The sequence below is a fragment of the Mobula hypostoma genome, chromosome 12 (assembly GCF_963921235.1).
Source record: "Mobula hypostoma chromosome 12, sMobHyp1.1, whole genome shotgun sequence".
NCBI classification, from domain to species: Eukaryota; Metazoa; Chordata; class Chondrichthyes; order Myliobatiformes; family Myliobatidae; genus Mobula; species Mobula hypostoma.
The window spans coordinates 38,249,057-38,267,916 of record NC_086108.1 but is presented as its reverse complement, the minus strand read 5'-3'; the positions used below and the strand labels follow the sequence as shown (position 1 = coordinate 38,267,916).

The window sequence follows — 18,860 nt, the reverse complement described above, 5'->3', positions numbered from 1 at the left end:
TCAGCTGCTTCCATCTGGCAAATGTTACTGCAGCATAAAACTAGAGGAAAAGAATTTTAACGAAGGTGAAGGTCTCGCTGTTATTAAGAACTGGAAGAAGATTGTAAACAAGGTGGGAGAGTAGACACCTGATTGGACGAGGACTAACCAATTAGGAGGGATGGACTACGGGGATATAAATACCACCAGACTAAACATGCCCAGGCATCATCCCTGATGAAGATGGCAGAGTTTGCCATTGAAACATTAGTTAAAATCAATACCTGTACCCAGCTGGAAGCCCAGGAAGTTTATTCATCATAGGAAACACATTATTTTTTAAAAGAACTCAAGATAACATTGTGATTTTATGTGTGTATGGCCGCAAGGAAATGCAGAGTATTGTCAATGCAGCTCAGGACATCGCAGGAACCAGCCTCCCTTCAGTAGACACTGTGTATACTTCTCACTGTTTCTGTAAAGCAGCTATCATAATAAAAGACACCAGCTACCCCGACACTCTCTTTTCTCCCCCTTCCATCAAGCAGAAGCTGCTAAGCCAGAAAGCATGTACTGACATTCTCAAGAGCAGCTTCTATCCCAATGTTATAAGACGATTGGATGTTCCCTGGTTTGGTAAGATGGAGTCTTGACCTTGACCTCTACCTCATGATCGTGCATCTTATTGTTTACCTGCACTGCACTTTCTCTGTAGCTGTTATGTTATTCTGCATTGTTATTGTTTTACATTGTTGCACTGTGTAATGATCTGATCTGTATGAACCGTATGCTTTTCGCTGTATCTCAGTATGTGACTGTAATACATCAGTTCCAATTCCATTGATATTGAATGCAAACCTTGAACTACAGAAAAAAAAATAATGAGCAACCACAGTTGTGAAGAGAAAGTTTGGCTTTCTCCAACAAACAACACAGTCTGAGCATGTGCCGGACGAATGCTTCCAATGTCAACATAGTAAGCCCACAACTTACAAACTTTAACCTGTATGTCTGTGCAATGCAGGAGGAAATTGGAGCACTTGTGGAAACACAGACAGTCATGGGGAGAATGTACAAGTTCCTTACAGACAACAGAGGAATTGAACCCAGGTTGCTGCCACTGTAGAGTGTACGCTAACCACTACACTGCCATCAAACACCCCGTAGTCGTTCAGGATCATGAATCTGATATTGCAAGAAAGTGATACAAAAGCTTGTTTCACAGAGTTGTTTAAAGCCTCACCAAACAAAGGGGAAAAATATCATAAAGGCTGAGAAACCAAAACGTGACTTACTTTCTAATTGTACTGTTGAGGGTCCCTATTTTATGCTATTGCAACCATTTTATAACACTGTGTACTTCCCTTTTAAGTACGTGCAGAATCTAATCTAAAGCATGACAAAGGCAGTCTCCATTTCACTGAGTTCAAATGTTTTAATTACCAATATTAGAGCATTATTGTAGAGTGTTTCTGGTTCCTGTCAGTATTGTCAGCTATCAATCTGTAGGATTCAGCTCAGAATGTAACTTTTTGCTCATTGAGATGAGAACGCTGCCAAAGAAATTATATCCTTGGGGAAAATATTTATTCAGTCTGGCAGGAAGCTTCCAACAAAACATCTTTAACTGCTCCAAAACAGAATAAAGCAATGAGTGAACATTTTAATACTGCTACTTTCCTTTATGCTGTTTAATAATGTAGATTTTATGACATTCTTGTAGAAATTGGCCTTGTAGCTAATACTTTATAAATCTAATTACTGTTGAAGTATATTCAGGACATCGTGTACTGGAGCAATAAAAGAATGCAGTCAAACTCACCATTCATTATTGTGTAGTTGTATAAATTAATATAATGTTATAAGTCTTCCATAAAATGAACAGTAAATTTCAAAGTAAAGTTTTCATAGGCACTAATTATGTTTGCAACAAATGCCTTTAACACCAACTTGACCAGGAGGTTTGACAGTATAGATTCATACTTTATACCTACCACAGGAGTTCTCTGGGGTCATTCCGGAGTGGTTTACATTCCACCTCAGGCCAATGTCCAGCAGGCTCCAGATGATCTGAGTAATGGGATCAACATGCACGAAACAGGACACGTTCATCATCGTCTTGGGAGATTTTAACCAGGCCAGTCTGAAAAAAATCACTAAGCAACTACCATCAACAGATCACTTGCAATACCAAAGGAAACAACACACTCGACCATTGCTACACCACCATCAAGAATGCCAACTCTGCTATTCCATGCCCTCACATTGGGAAGTCTGATCACCTAGTTGTACTTCTACTCCCTGAGTATAGGCAGAGACTGAAGACTGCAGTACCAGCAGTGAGGACCAAGAAAGTATGGACAAGGGAAACACAGGAGCGCTTATGGGACTGCTTTGAATCGGTGGACTGGACTGTATTCAGGGATTCATCTTGGAACCTGGATGAGTATGCTGCAGTTGCTACTGACTTCATTAAAACCTGTGTGGAGGAATGTGCCCACAAAGACTTACTGTACATTCCCAAACCAAAAGCCATGGATGAACCAGGAGGTATGTTGTCTGCTGAAGGCTAGATCTGTGGCATTCAAGTCTGGCAACCCAGGCCTGTGCCAGAAAACCAGGAATGATAGGGCTATTTCAAGGGCAAACAGACAATTTTGAATGAGGTTAGAGGCGATATCAGATATACTGCAACTCTGGCAGGGTCTGCAAGACATTACTTCCTACAAAACAAAACCTAATAGCATGAATGGCAGCGATGCTTCACTACCAGATGAACTCAACGCCTTCTGTGCACATTTTGACAGGGAGAACACAACTACAGCTGTGAAGATCCCTGCTGCACCTGATGACCCTGTGATCTCCGTCTCAGAGGCCGAGGTTAGACTGTCTTAAAAGAGAGTGAATCCTCACAAGGCAGAATGTCCTGATGGAGTACCTCGTAAAGCTCTGAAAACCTGTGCCAACCAACTAGCGGGAGTATTCAAGGACATTTTCAACCTGTCACTGCTACAGACAGAAGTTCCCACATGCTTCAAAAAGGCAACAGTTATACCAGTGCCTAAGAAGAATAATGCGGGCTGCTTTAATGACTATCGCCCGGCAGCACTCGCATCGACAGTGAAGAAATGCTTTGAGAGGTTGGGTATGACTAGACTGAACTCCTTCCTGCCTCAGCAAGGACCAGGACCCATTACAATTTGCCTACTGCCAGAATAGGTCATCGGCAGTCTCAATCTCAATGGCTCTCCACACAGCTTTAGACCATCTGGACAACTCAAACACCTATGTCAGGATGTTGTTCATCAATTATAACTCAGCATTTAATACCATCATTGCCACAATCCTGTTTGAGAAGTTTCAGAACCTGGACCTCTGTACCTCCTTCTCCAATTGGATCCTTGACTTCCTAATCAGAAGACCACAATCTGTGCAGATTGATGATAACATACCCTTTTCGCTGATGATCAACACTGGCGCACCTCAGGGGTGTGTGCTTAGTCCATTGCTCTTTCTGTACACACATGACTGTGTGCCTTGGCATAGCTCAGACACCATCTACAAATTTGACGATACAACCATTGTTGATAGAATCTCAGGTGGTGACGAGAGGGCGTACAGGAGTGAGATATGCCAACTAGTGGAGTGGTGCCACAACAATAACCTGGCACTCAACGTCAGTAAGCCGAAAGAGCTGATTGTGGACTTCAGGAAGGGTAAGACGAAGGAACACATACCAATCCTCATAGAGGGATCAGATGTGGAGAGAGTGAGCAGCTTCAAGTTTCTGGGTGCCAAGATATCTTGAGGATCTAACCTGGTCCCAACATATCTATGTAGCTATAAAGAAGGTAAGACAGCAGCTATACTTTGTTAGGAGTTTAAGGAGATTTGGCATGTCAATAAATACACACAAAAACTTCAATAGATGTACCATGGAGAGCATTCTGACAGGCTGCATCACTGTCTGGTATGGAGTGGCTACTGCACAGGACCGAAAGAAGCTGCAGAAAATTGTAAATCTAGTCAGCTCCATCTTGGGTACTAGCCTACAAAGTACCCTGGACATCTTCAGGAAGCAGTGTCTCAGAACGGCAGTGTCCTTTATTAAGGACCTCCAGCACCCAGGGCATGCCCTTTTCTCACTGTTAGCATCAGGTAAGATGTACAGAAGCCTGAAGGCACACACTTAGCGATTCAGGAACAGCTTCTTCCCCTCTGTCATCTGATTCCTAAATGGACATTGAAACTTTGGACACTACCTCACTTTTTTAAATATACAGTATTTCTATGTTTGCACATTTTTTTAATATACGCAATTGATTTACTTGTTTATTTATTTATTACTTTGTTTTTCTCTCTCTGATAGATTATATATTGCATTGAACTGCTGCTGCTAAATTAACAAATTCAATGTTACATGCCAGTGATAATAAACCTGATTCTGATATTTCATCTTTATCTTTCTTATAGCTTTTTTAGTTGCCTTTTGTTGGATTTTAAAAGCTTCCTAAACATTCAACTTCCCACTCACTTTTGCTACCTTATATTCTCTTTGCTCAGCTTTCATGAAGTCCTTAGCTTCCCCTGTTAGCCACAGTTGCCATTTGAGAACAACTTCATCTATGGGACATATCTATCCTGCGCCTTGTGAACTATTCCCAGAAACTTCAGCCACCTCTGCTCTGCTGTCATCCTCACCAGTATCCTCCTCCAATCCACCTGGGCAAGATTCTCTCTCATGCCTCTGTAATTCCCTTTATTCCATTGCGATGCTGATACATGTGACTTATGCTTCTCCTTCTCAAATTGCAGTATGAATTCAATTATATTATGATCACTGCCTCCTGGGGGTTCCTTTACTATCACAACATTTAGAAAGTACAGTATCTGTATACGCACTTCAATCACAAAAGCATAGAAGGCTACAGACCAGGTGCTGGGAAATGGGAGTAGTAAGAATAAATATGTGATGGTCCTCATGGACCTGGTGAGTCAAAGGACCTGCTTCTGCACTGTATGAATCAGAATCAGAATCAGGTTTATTATCACCGGCATGTGACGTAAAATTTGTTAACTCAGCAGCAGCAGTTCAATGCAATACATAATCTAGCAGAGAGAAAAAAAAAATAATAAAATAAAACATAATAATAAATAAACAAATAAATCAATTACGTATATTGAATAGATTTAAAACAACATTCAAAAACAGAAATACTGTATATTAAAGAAAAAAGTGACGTAGTGCATTGGTCGTGATCTTTCAAGAATCACTTGATTCTGGCATGATCCTGGAAGACTGGAAGATTGCAGATGTCTCTCTACTTTTTAAGAAAGGAGGAAGGCAAAAGAAATGAAATTAGGTCATTTAGCATAACCTCAGTGGCTGGGAAAGTGTTGGAGTATATTATTAAGGATGAGGTTTTGGAGTACTTTGACGTTAATGATAAAATAAGTCAAAGTCAACATGGTTTCTGTAAAAGGACATCTTGCCTGACAGATCTGTTAGAGCTCTTTGAAGAGGTAACAAGCAGGGCAGACAAGGGAGAGGCAGTAGCTGTCATTTACTTAGGGTTTCAGGTGTTTGAAAAGATGGCACGCAAGAGGCTGCTGAAGAAGATAAAATCCTGTGGCATTGCAGGAAAGAAACTGGCATGGATAGCGGAATGGCTGACAGGCAGGAGGCAGCGAGTGGGAAATAAAGGGGGCCTTTTCTGGTTGGCTGCCAGTGACTAGTGGTGTTCCTCAGGGGTCAGTATTAGGATCGCTACTTTTCACATTGTCAGTGATTTGGATAATAGAATTGACAGCTTTGTGGCAATGTTTGCAGAAGAGATGAAGATAGGAGGAGGGGTAGGTAGTGCGGAGGAATCAATATGATTGCAGCAGGACTTAGACAACTTAGAAGAATGGGCAAAAAAGTAGCAGATGGAATACAGTGTTGGAAAATGTATGTTAATGCATTGTGGTAAAAGGAACAATAGTGCAGACTATTATCTCAATGGGGAGAAGATTCAAACGTCAGAGGTGCAGAGGGACTTTGGAATCCTCGTGCAAGACTCCCAGAAGGTTAATTTACAGGTTGAGTGTGTGGTAAAGAAGGCAAGTGAATTGTTGGCATTTATTTCAAGGGGCATAGAATATAAAAGCAAGGAGATAATGCTGAACCTTTATGAGACACTAGGCAGGCTGCACTATTGTCAACATTTTTGGGCTCCATATCTCAGAAAGGATGTGTTGTCATTGGAGAGAGCCCAGAGGAGATTCATGAGGATAATTCCAGGAATGAAGAGGTTAACATATGAGGAATGTTTGGCAGCTTTGGGCCTTTGCTCACTGGAATTTCAAAGAATGCATGGAGATCTCATTGAAACCTACCAACTGTTGAAAGGACTAGATAGGGTGGATGTGGAGAGGATGTTTCCAGAACTAGAGAGCACAGCCTCAAAACTGAGGGGCAACCTTGAAGGTTAGGAGGAAATTTTTTAGCCAGAGAGTGGTAAATCTGTGGAATGCTCTGCCATAGACTGTGGTGGAAACCAAGTCTGTGCATATATTTAAGGCGGAAGTTGGTCAGGACATCAAAGGATATGGCGAAAAAGGCAGGTGTATAGAATTGAGTGGGATTCGGGATCATCAATGATGGAACAGAATAGAACACAGAATAGTACAGCACAGTACAGGCCCTTCGGCCCACAATGTTGTGCCGACCCTCAAACCCTGCCTCCCATATAAGCCCCCACCTTAGATTCCTCCATATACCTGTCTAGTAGTCTCTTAAACTTCACTAGTGTATCTGCCTCCACCACTGACTCAGGCAGTGCATTCCACGCACCAAACACTCTCTGAGTAAGAAACCTTCCGCTAATATCCCCCTTGAACTTCCCACCCCTTACCTTAAAGCCATGTCCTCTTGTATTGAGCAGTGGTGCCCTGGGGAAGAGGCGCTGGCTATCCACTCTATCTATTCCTCTTATTATCTTGTACACCTCTATCATGTCTCCTCTCATCCTCCTTCTCTCCAAAGAGTAAAGCCCTAGCTCCCTTAATCTCTGATCATAATCCATACTCTCTAAACCAGACAGCATTCTGGTAAATCTCCTCTGTACCCTTTCCAATGCTTCCACATCCTTCCTATAGTGAGGTGACCAAAACTGGACGCAGTACTCCAAGTGTGGCCTAACCAGAGTTTTATAGAGCTGCATCATTACATCGCGACTCTTAAACTCTATCCCTCGACTTATGAAAGCTAACACCCCATAAGCTTTCTTAACTACCCTATCCACCTGTGAGGCAACTTTCAGGGAACTGTGGACATGTACCCCGAGATCCCTCTGCTCCTCCACACTACCAAGTATCCTGCCATCTACATTGTACTCTGCCTTGGAGTTTGTCCTTCCAAAGTGTACCACCTCACACTTCTCCGGGTTGAACTCCATCTGCCACTTCTCAGCCCACTTCTGCATCCTATCAATGTCTCTCTGCAATCTTTGACAATCCTCTACACTATCTACAACACCACCAACCTTTGTGTCGTCTCAAACTTGCCAACCCACCCTTCTACCCCTACATCCAGGTCGTTAATAAAAATCACGAAAAGTAGAGGTCCCAGAACAGATCCTTGTGGGACACCACTAGACACAATCCTCCAACTGAATGTACTCCCTCCACCACCACTCTCTGCCTTCTGCAGGCAAGCCAATTCTGAATCCACCTGGCCAAACTCCCCTGGATCCCATGCCTTCTCACTTTCTGAATAAGCCTACCATGGGGAACCTTGTCAAATGCCTTACTAAAATCCATATAGATTACATCCACTGCACTACCCTCATCTATATGCCTGGTCACCTCCTTAAAGAACTCTATCAGGCTTATTAGACACGATCTGCCCTTCACAAAGCCATGCTGACTGTCCCTGATCAGACCATGATTCTCTAAATGCCTATAGATCCTATCTCTAAGAATCTTTTCCAACAGCTTTCCCACCACAGACGTAAGGCTCACTGGTCTATAATTACCCGGACTATCCCTACTACCTTTTTTGAACAAGGGAACAACATTTGCCTCCCTCCAACCCTCCGGTACCATTCCCGTGGACAACGAGGACATAAAGATCCTAGCCAGAGGCTCAGCAATCTCTTCTCTCGCCTCGTGGAGCAGCATGGGGAATATACCGTCAGGCCCCGGGGACTTATCTGTCCTAAAGTATTTTAACAACTCCAACACCTCCTCTCCCTTTATATCAGCATGCTCCAGAACATCAACCTCACTCATATTGTCCTCACCATCATCAAGTTCCCTCTCATTGGTGAATACCGAAGAGAAGTGCCTCCAAGCACATCTTCCCACCTTTATCTCTAATTGGTCCTATCTTCACTCCTGTCATCCTTTTTTTCTTCACATAATTGAAGAATGCCTTGGGGTTTTCCTTTACCCTACTCACCAAGGCCTTCTCATGCCCCCTTCTTGCTCTTCTCAGCCCCTTCTTAAGCTCCTTTCTTGCTTCCCTATATTCCTCAATAGACCCATCTGATCCTTGCTTCCTAAACATCATGTCTGCTGCCTTCTTCCTCCTGACTAGATTTTCCACCTCACTTGTCACCCATGGTTCCTTCACCCTACCATTCTTTATCATGGAGTAGACTTGATGGGCTGAGTGTCCTGATATTGCTCCAATGTCTTATGATCTTATTGTCTACCTGTCACCTTTGTCAGGCAGGGTGTTCAGGATTCCAGTAACAACACGGATGAAAACATATTTCCTCAGCTCCCATCTAACACTCCTATTCCTCATTTTAAACTTGGGCCCTCTGGTTTTAGAACTCTTCTCACTACTTTACTTCCTCAATATTCACTGCATCCATGGCACTCATAACTTTGTACAGGTTTCCCCCTCCATCCGAAGGTAGAGCGTTCTTATGAAACGGTTTGTAAGCCGAAATGTCATAAAGCGAAGAAGCAATTACCATTTATTTATATGGGAAAATTTTGTGAGCATTCACAAACCCAAAAACAACCTACCAAATCATGCCAAACAACACATAAAACCTAAAATAACAGTAACATATAGTAAAAGCAGGAATGATAGGATAAATACACAGCCTATATAAAGTAGAAATACTTTTCCACATCATTATTGAACTGTTCTCCGTAGCGAAAATCTTATGCAAGCGCGGTTGGCAAAAACACGGCGCAAGCACTCTCCAGTAGCCTTTAAGCTATGAAGCTGTCAAATCATACCAAATAACGCGTAAAAATACACAGCCTATATAGAGTAGAAATAATGTATGTACAGTGTAGAATCAATTAACGGAATCGGGAAGACAGCGCCGAGCACACTGATGATGGTGTGTTAGACTGAGTCATCGCAGGTTGGGATGGTGCAGTGACCCCCACCCTCCAGGCTGCCGAGCGATACATTGCCGCGAAGCATGCAGGAATGCAGCGATAGTCAGGAGGCACACAGCACATCTTTAAGAAAAAAGCCGAAGTAAACATGCTAATTAATTAGGTGTCGCCCGGCACGTAATTGTCGGCCCAGATCAGTGCGGATTGCTGATTGCGTCATCTTTGATCTGGGCGGACAATTACGTGTCGGCGGCACCTAATTAATTAGCATGTTTATTTCGGCTTTTTTCTTAAAAATGCGCTGTGTGCCTCCCAGCTACTGTTGCATTCTCCGCGAATCGGTATCTGTCCGTGACCTGGGGGTTGGGGTGGTGGAACTCTGGGGTGTCAGCTCGTCATCGTGTGTTTCCATTAGAGCAGGCAGCTCATCTTCTTCTATCTCTGCCCGCCTTGATGTCGAAGGTCGAGGTTCGTCGTCTGCTGTGGCTGATGTGGAAGCCTTGCTTGACTGCTGAGCCTCGTGCATTTTTCTATCACACAGTTCTTTGTAAGGACTCAAACCATCCTGCAAATATCCCCTAAACCGACGTACCCTTTCAAAATTGAAGTCGTACTTTATCATTACTCATTCGGTTTTGATTGTTATCCTTTCCTCTTCCAATTGCATCAGCTCTTCACCTGTCAGTTCTTGGTTATGGGAATCCAAAACCTCTTCAACATCATCTTCGTCAGCTTCCACAAGCCAAACTCACGTTGTCCTTATTTCTTTCACCATGATCAAAACGCTTAATTATGTCTAGTTTTACACTAAGTGTAACACCCTTATGAGCTCTTTCAGGTTTTTCTGATACCTTCGAACTCGTCTTGCAAACGGCTGCTCACAGGCTCGTGTTTAAGCAATGCCAGCGAGAATGCAGTTCCAAATCTGGGGAGAGCGGCTGCTCGGGGTGCGCTCTGCCTTTTATCATGCGCTGTTTTTTTTCGCGCGCTAATTTTTTATCACACACTGCTTTCTTTTCGTAACAGTGAAAACACCTTCTGAAAGCAAAAGCAGGGCACTAATGTAGGTCTTTCGTAACAGTGAGGTTTCGTAAAGCGAACGTTCGAAAAGCGGGGGACACCTGTACACCTTTATCCGATCCCCTTTCAGTCTCTGTCAGGGAAAACAAAGACAACCAAATGAGCCCACCATTGTGAGTAAAGGCACATTGGGGTAAAGGTTCTGTTCCTGTGTTGAATTGTTCCATATGTTTTGTATTTTATATTTCTATAATAATGCCCCTGCTCTTATACTCGGTGTCCTGACAAAGAGCAGAATCATCCAGCATGCCTTTTACCTTTTGTGGTCACCTTTAGAGATCTGTTGATATATATATGAAGATCCCTCTGTTTCTTAATACTTTATCAATCATTGTGTGTTACATCTCCCCAGGATGAATCACCTGACACATATCATCACTTTACAAAATTTATCAGCTGACCAATATCATTCTGTAACCGAATACTATCAACAATACCACAAGGGTATAATTGGAAATTGTTAAATTAAAATTCCACTGAGGTAAAACCTGATCTTAGGGGTTAGCCACTTTCTTGGATTTTTGTGATCACAATTCGATCTGCATTACCATAGCATTGGAGAGGGATAGGAACAGACAAGGTAGGAAGGCATTTAATTGGAGTAAGGGGACATATGAGGCTATCAGGCAGGAACTTGGAAGCATAAATTGGAAACAGATGTTCTCGGAAACGTACGGAACAAATGTGGCAAATGTTCAGGGGATATTTGCATGGAGTTCTGCATAGCTACATTCTAATGAGACAGGGAAAGGATGGTAAGGTACAGGAACCGTGGTGTACAAAGACTGTTGTAAATCTAGTCAAGAAGAAAAGAAGAGCTTAGGAACGGTTCAAAAAACTAGGTAATGATAGAGATCTAGAAGATTATAAGGCTAGCAGGAAGGACCTTAAGAAAGAAATTAGGAGAGACAGAAGGGGCCATGAGAGGCCTTGGCAGACAGGATTAAAGAAAACCCCAGGTCATTCTACAAGTATGTGAAGAGCAAGAGGATAAGACGTGAGAGAATAAGACCAATCAAGTGTGACAGTGGAAAAGTGTGCATGGAACCGGAGAAGATAGCAGAGGTACTTAATGAATACTTTGCATCAGTATTTGCTATGGAAAAGGATCTTGGCAATTGTAGGGATGACTTATAGCGGACTGCAAAGCTTGAGCATGTAGATATTAAGGAAGAGGATGTGCTGGAGCTTTTGGAAAACATCAAGACTGGACGAGATGCACCCCAGGTGAGGGAGGAGATTGCTGAGCCTGTGGCGATGATGAGGGACGGGAGAGGTTCCAGAGGATTGGAGGGTTGCGGATGTTGTTCCCTTATTCAAGAAAGAAGGTAGAGATAGCCCAGGAAATTATAGATAAGTGAGTCTTACTTCAGTGGTTGGTAAGTTGATGGAGAAGATCCTGAGAGGTAGGATTTATGAACATTTGGAGAGGCATAATTTGATTAGAACTAGTCAGCATGGCTTTGTCAAAGGCAGGCCGTGCCTTATGAGCCTGATTGAATGTTTTGAGGATGTGACTAAACACATTGATGAAGGTAGAGCAGTAGAGAGGTGTATATGGATTTCAGCAAGGGATTTGACAAGGTACCCCATGCAAGGCTTATTGAGAAAGTAAGGAGGCATGGGATCCAAGGAGATATTGCTCTGTCGATCCAGATCTCGCTTGCTTACAGAAGGCAAAGAGTGGTTGTAGATGGGTCATATTTTGCGTGGAGGTCTGTGACCAGTGGTGTGCCTCAGGGATCTGTTCTGGGACCCTTACTCCTTGTGATTTTTATAAATGACCTGGATGAGGAAGTGGAGGGATGAGCTAGTAAATTTGCTGATGACACAAATGTTGGGGGTGTTGTGGATAGTGTGGAGGGCTGTCAGAAGTTACAGCGGGACATTGATAAAATGTAAAACTGGGCTGAAAAGTGGCAGATAAAGTTCAACCCAGATAAGTGTGAGGTGGTTCATTTTGGAAAGTCAAATATGATGGCAGAATATAGTATTAATGGTAAGATTCTTGGCAGTGTGGAGGATCAGAGAGATCTTGGAATCCGAGTCCATAGGACACTCAAAGCTGCTGTGCAGGTTGACTGTGTGGTTAAGAAAGCATATGGTGCATTGGCATTCATCAATTGGGGGATTGAATTTAAGAGCCAAGAGGTAATGTTGCAGCTATATAGGACCCTGGTCAGACCCCACTTGGAGTACTGTGTTCACTTCTGTTTGCCTCACGAGAGGAAGGATGTGAAAACCATAGAAAGTGTGCAGAGGAGATTTGCAAGGATATTGCCTGGATTGGGGAGCATGCCTTATGAGAATAGGTTGAGTGAACTTAGCCTGTTCTCTTTGGAGTGACGGAGGATGAGAGGTGAGCTGATTGAAGTGCATAAGATGATGAGAGGCATCGATCGTGTGGATAGTCAGAAGTTTATTTCCCAGGGCTGAAATGGCTAACACGAGAGGACACAGTTTTAAGGTGCTTGGAAGTTGGTACAGAGGAGATGTCGGGGGTAAATTTTTTATGCTGAGTGGTGAGTGCATGGAATGGGCTACTGGCCATGGTGGTGGCGGCGGATACAATAGGGTCTTTTAAGAATCTCCTGAATAGGTACATGGCGCTCAGAAAAACAGAGGGCTATGGGTAACCTTAGGTAATTTCTAAGGTAAGGACATATTTGGCACAGCATTGTGGGCTGAAGGGCCTGTATTGTGCTGTAAGTTTTCTATGATTCTATGTTTTTATGTTTCTATAGGGTTTTGGGAGGTAATAAATTTCTTCTCTAATAGCAGAGATGGCTAAATAAATATAGTGGGAAAAATTATGACCCTGCTTTTCTGGAAGGTGAGGAGGCGCCACCTTTAGCTCGTCTCCAGTCACCTGTAATGGTATTCTGTGTGCAAGGTCTTCATGGTGTTCACCCCAAGACATATTTGCCGCAGAAGTCTGCTGTACCACCCATCTCAACACCTAGCAAGATTTAGCCCTTGTATTCACCTCGGTTTATAGGTTTGTGGAGCAATTAAAATATCATGAGTAACACTACTGATGAATAACTGAAGTCACAATCAACTGTTCATTTGATTAAATGGGAACAAATCAAACAAAAGTTACTAATAAAAATCTGTTCCTGGCTGCTGTGGTAGATCTGTGTTGCAAGCTATGGTTTGTAGCTCACTGCTGCATTACGGCAATCTCTCAAACTCTTTGCAAAGGAAGAGATGATTTTGCACACTTTTTTCTTCAGCACATAGCAGAAGGCAAAGTAGGCAACCATTCTCATTTGCATTTCGAGTTACTCTGCGGATCTTGCAAAGACAATCTGCAGCTAGCAACACCTGGATGTGGATCTTGTGTGTTTTTCTCAACCCTTCACACAGGAACATACTTTTTAATAATCACTGCTGTTTGGAAGTTGATTTATTTGTTATTTGCACATTTACACTTTTGTACAGGTGCAATTGAAAACTTGCAGCTTTACAGGCACAATGATATCAGAAGTACAACATTCACAAGAAAAATGTAAATTAACAATGCAAATTACAAGACCGTAAGATATAGGAGCAGAATTATGCCACGGCATATCGAGTCTGCTCCGTCATTTCATTATGGCTGATCTAATTTTCCTCTCAGTTCCGATCTCCTGCCTTCTCCCCGTATCTTTTCATGCCCGGACCAGTCGAGAAATTATCAACCTCTGCATTGAATATACATAAAGACTTGGCCTACACAGCTGCCTGTGGCAAAGAGTTACACAGATTCACCATTGCCTAGCTAAAGAAATTACTCCTATCTCTGTTCTAAAAGAACATCTGTCTATTCTGAGGCTGAGCCCTCTGGTCTTAGACTTCCCCATCATAGGAAACATCCTCTCCACATCCACTCTATCAATGTCTTTCGCATTTGATAGGTTTCAACGAAGTCAGCCCTCATTCTTCTGAATTCCAGTGAATACAGGTCCAGAGCCATCAAACGCTCTTCATTTGGTAAGCCATTCAAACCTGGAATAACTTTCGTGAATCTCCTTTGAACCCTCTCCTGTTCAGTACATCCTTTCTAAGATAAGGGGCCCAAAACTGCACGCAATCCTCTAAGTGAGGCTTCACCAGTGCTTTATAAAGTCTCAACATTACATCTTTACTTTTATATTCTAGTCCTCTTGAAATGAATGCTAACATTGCGTTTGCCTTCCTCACCACAGACTCAACCTGAAAATTAGCCTTTTGGGAATCCTGCACAATGACTCCTAAGTGCCTTTGTGCCTTAGTTTTCTGTATTTTCTCTCCGTTTAGAAAATAGTTAACTCTTTCAGTCCTTCTACCCAAGTGCATGACCATACACTTCCTGACACTGTATACCGTCTGCCATTTCTTTGCCCATTCTCCTAATCTGTCTAAGTCCTTCTGTACCCTCCCTACTTCCTCAAAACCACCTGTCCCTCCACCTATCTTCATATCATCTGTAGACTTTGCAACAAAGCCATCAATTCCACCATCCAAATGATGATATATAATGTAAAATGAATTGATACCAACACAGACCCCTGTGGAGCACTGTTAGTCACTGGCAGCCAACCAGAAAAGGCTTCCTTTATTACCACTCTTTTCCTCCTGCCAATTGGGCACTACTTTATCCATGCTAGAACCTTCCCTCTAATACAATGGGTTTGTAGCTTATTACGCAGCCACAGATGTGGCACCTTGTCATTGGCCTTCTGAATTGCCAAGTACACAACATCAACCATTTCTCCTTTGTCCATCCTGCTTGTTATTCCTTCAAAGATTTCTAGTAAATTTGTCAGACAAGATTTTCCCTTGAGTAAACCATTCTGACTTAGCCTATTTTATCCTGTGCCTCCAAGTACCTGAGACCTCATCCTTAATAATCGACTCCAATATCTTCCCACCCATTGATTCAGACTAAATGGCTTATAATTTCCTTTCTTCTGCCTCTCTCAATTGATGTTGAAAGATCATCACTAATGCCTCCACAATCTCCCAGCCACCTCTTTCAGAACGCTGGGGTGTACACCATTTTGTCCAGGTGACTTATTTACCTTTAGACATTTTGGTTTGCGAAGAACCTTCTCTTTAGTAATGGTAACTTCACACAATTTGTGACCCCTGACACCTGTAACTTCCACACTACTGCTACTGTGTTCCACAGTGAACACTGATGCAATATACTTAATCAGATTGTCTGCCATGTCCTTGTCCCCCATTATTCCTTCTCCAATATCATTTTCCAGTGGTCCAATACCCACTCTCGCCTCTCTCTTACACTTTATTTATCCAAAGAAACTTTTGGTATTCTCTTTCATATTGCTGGCTAGCTTACTTTTGTATTCCATCTTTATCTTAATGACTTTTTTTAGTTACCTTCTGTTGGTTTTTAAAAGCTTCCCAATCTTCTAACCTCACTAATTTTTGCTCCATTTTATGCCCTCTTTTTGGCTTTTACTTCTCTTTTAAGCCATGGTTGTGTCACCTTGTTATTTTGAATATTTCTTCCTCTTTGGTAAGTATATATCATGTACCTTCTGAATTGCTTCCAGAAATTCCAGCCATTGCTGCACTGCTGTCATCCCTGCCAGTGTTCTTTTCCATTCAATTCTGGCCAGTTCCTCTCTCATGCCTCTCTAATTCCCTTTACTTCACTGTAATACTAATACATCTGACTTTAGCTTCTCCTTCTAAATTTCAAGGTGCATTGAATCATATTATGAACTTCCTCTGAGGGTTGTTTTAGCTTAAGCACTCTGATTCACTGCACAACACCCAATCCAGAATAGCTGCTTCCTTAGTGCCTCAACTATGAACTGCTCTAAAAAGCCATCTCAGAGGCATTTTAGAAATTGCCCCTCTTGGAATCCAGCACCAACCTGATTTCACTAATCCACCTGCATATTGAAATAACCAGTACTGTTGTAACACTGCCCTTTTGGCCTGCTTTTTCCATCTCCCATTTTAATTTGTAGGCCACATCTTTACTACTGTTTGGGGTTCTGTAGACAACTCCCATCAGGATCTTTTTACGTTTGCCATTCCTTAGCTCCATCCACAATGATTCAACACCTTCTGGCCCTAGGTCACCTCTTCCAAATGATTTGATTTCATTTTTTACCAACAAAGCAATGCTGCTCCCTTTGCCGTCCTGCCTGTCTTTTCAATAGAATGTGTATCCTTGGATTTTGTTACGTACCCAGTGACAGGAGTAAAGAACCAGCAGAAATAGAAAACACTTTGGAGTCCAGTATTCCTATATATATATATAAGTAAATCAGTAGGTGTGGAAATATATGAAAATCAAGCTTCTTCAAGTCTAGGGGTGAAAAGATGCAGCCTTACGATAATGATTAAAGCTCAGTTCAGTTCGTGGTATTGAGTTGAGTAGTGACGGAGAGAGAGAGAGGGAGAGATTTGAGTCTTCGGTTGAGCTGATGACGTCGATATTCCCGTTGTCCTCCGAAATCCTTTAAAAGTCACTGACTGTGACCACAACAAAGGGGACTGGTTTTCTGTGGTGGAGCTATCACCCAGGCAAGGGTGGACACATGGACAACTCCCCACTAGTCAATCCCTTTTCTCACTGCAAGAGCGGCTGATCGATTTTGCCTGATTGGTCCTCCAAAAACCCACTTTTTCTGTGGGCACAACAAAGCTCATTCAGCGTCCAAAACATGTGTCTGAGGTCTATATCATCTAACCTCCCATTTATCTCACTGTACTGGATACCAGCTGTCATTCAAATAACTTCTCCTTCCCTTCTCTGTGTAAGAAATGCACAAGCAGGTGAATGTCCTTGAGAAGTATACCAGAAAATCATAGCATCGATTGTCCATCAAATAATGCCGTCCTCGGTCACCATAGCAACTTACGAGCTGCTCAGTTCCATCTCCAACTCAGCAGAAATCCAAAAGTTAGCCAGTTCTTTCTCGTGCTTTAAAGTGACAGTCCAAAAGTCTTCGTCTCTCTCTCTCTCTCTCTCTCTCTCTCTCTTTCTTTCTCTCTCTCTTCAAAACAACATGTCGGTGTTAAATAACTCTCTCTCTCTCTTTTCAAAAGCACAGTTCATAGGGGTAATTCAGGACCCCGTCACAACATTAATCTCCTAGCTATACGCTTTCAGCCATGATTCAGTGATGCCCATAACATCAAACCTGCCAACCTGCAAATGTGCTGCAAATTCATCTACTTTACTTCATATACTGCATTCATTCAAATATAACACCTTCAGTGCTGTATTCACCCTTTTCGATTTTATCTGCCTTTTATATTGCAACTCATCCTTTTGAGTGCAGTTGTGCCTTTTCAACAGCATCTCGTCACTGCACATAGGCTCTGTCCTTATGCAAGTAACCTCATCTTTCCTATGATTCCTCTTGCATTGAAATATGTGCAGCTGAGGACGCTAGTTGTACTATGCTCTACTTTTTGATTCTTAACTTTTTCTGTGGTCTCACCAACAACTGCCTCCACAACCTCTCCATTAACTATTCTGGCTCTCTGGTTCCATTCCCCCTGCAACTCTAGTTCAAACCCCACTGTACAGTATTGACAAACCTTCCTTCTAGGATATTAGTCCCCATCCTGGTCAGGTGCAAACTGTCCCTTCTCCACACGACCCACCTTCCCTGGAAGAGAGCCCAATGATCCAAAAATCTTATGCCCTCCCTCCTACACCAGCTCCTTAGCCACATATTATATAGTATAATCTTCCTAGTTCTGACCTCACTAGCATGTGGCATGGGTAGCAATCTTGAGATCACAAACCTGGAGGCCCTGCCATTTAACTTCACACCAAATTCCCTATGCAGAACCTCTTCACTCATCCTACCAATATCATTGGGACCTACATGGACCACAACCTCTGCCTGTTCACCCTCCACAAAACTGCATCTTTGTTAGAAAAATTATTGAAAATTATACAAGAAAAATCACAATTAGGGCAAAAAAAATCAAAGTCTATTGCTGGACTGAGGTTGTGAGTTGAGTTGTGCAGTTAGGTTCAAGAAATAAAATGTTTGAGAGTAAGTAACTGTTTTTGAAACAATCTGCTGTGAAGCCTGTGACTTCTGGTGTCTGTATCTCTTGCCTGATGCCAGCTGTGAGACCAACCTGTTCCTATCTCTGTAATCCTTGGGAGCATGCTTTCAATCCATCCTATCATTGAATCATCCACTTATTCAGCAATAATACTTGCCAATAGCTGGTAGAGTGTTGTTAGCTTTGTTATTATATGTCTTTTAGCGTGCTGGTTGTTGAGCTTGTTGCTAGGCTAAATGTCATAAAGTCTGAGAAGGTGTAATAGATCTAAAGAGAACATTGCACTAAAGTTGACATAGTGCAGTTTTACACTGAGAAAGTCAATAATGCTGTACTCTGTACATTGTGTTACGAGAATACACATAAAATTAAGATGTTTGCTGGCCTGGGCTAGCATCAGTGGCATCAGCAGTTGGTCT

General features: G+C 42.4%; 1 protein-coding gene across 1 annotated transcript in view; it reads left to right on the top strand.

The window, feature by feature from the left end:
• Positions 1-18,860, top strand: part of kcnt2a (potassium channel, subfamily T, member 2a) — a 1,051,023-nt gene that overhangs the window by 195,746 nt on the left and 836,417 nt on the right. The gene's annotated exons all lie outside the window — the stretch shown is intronic.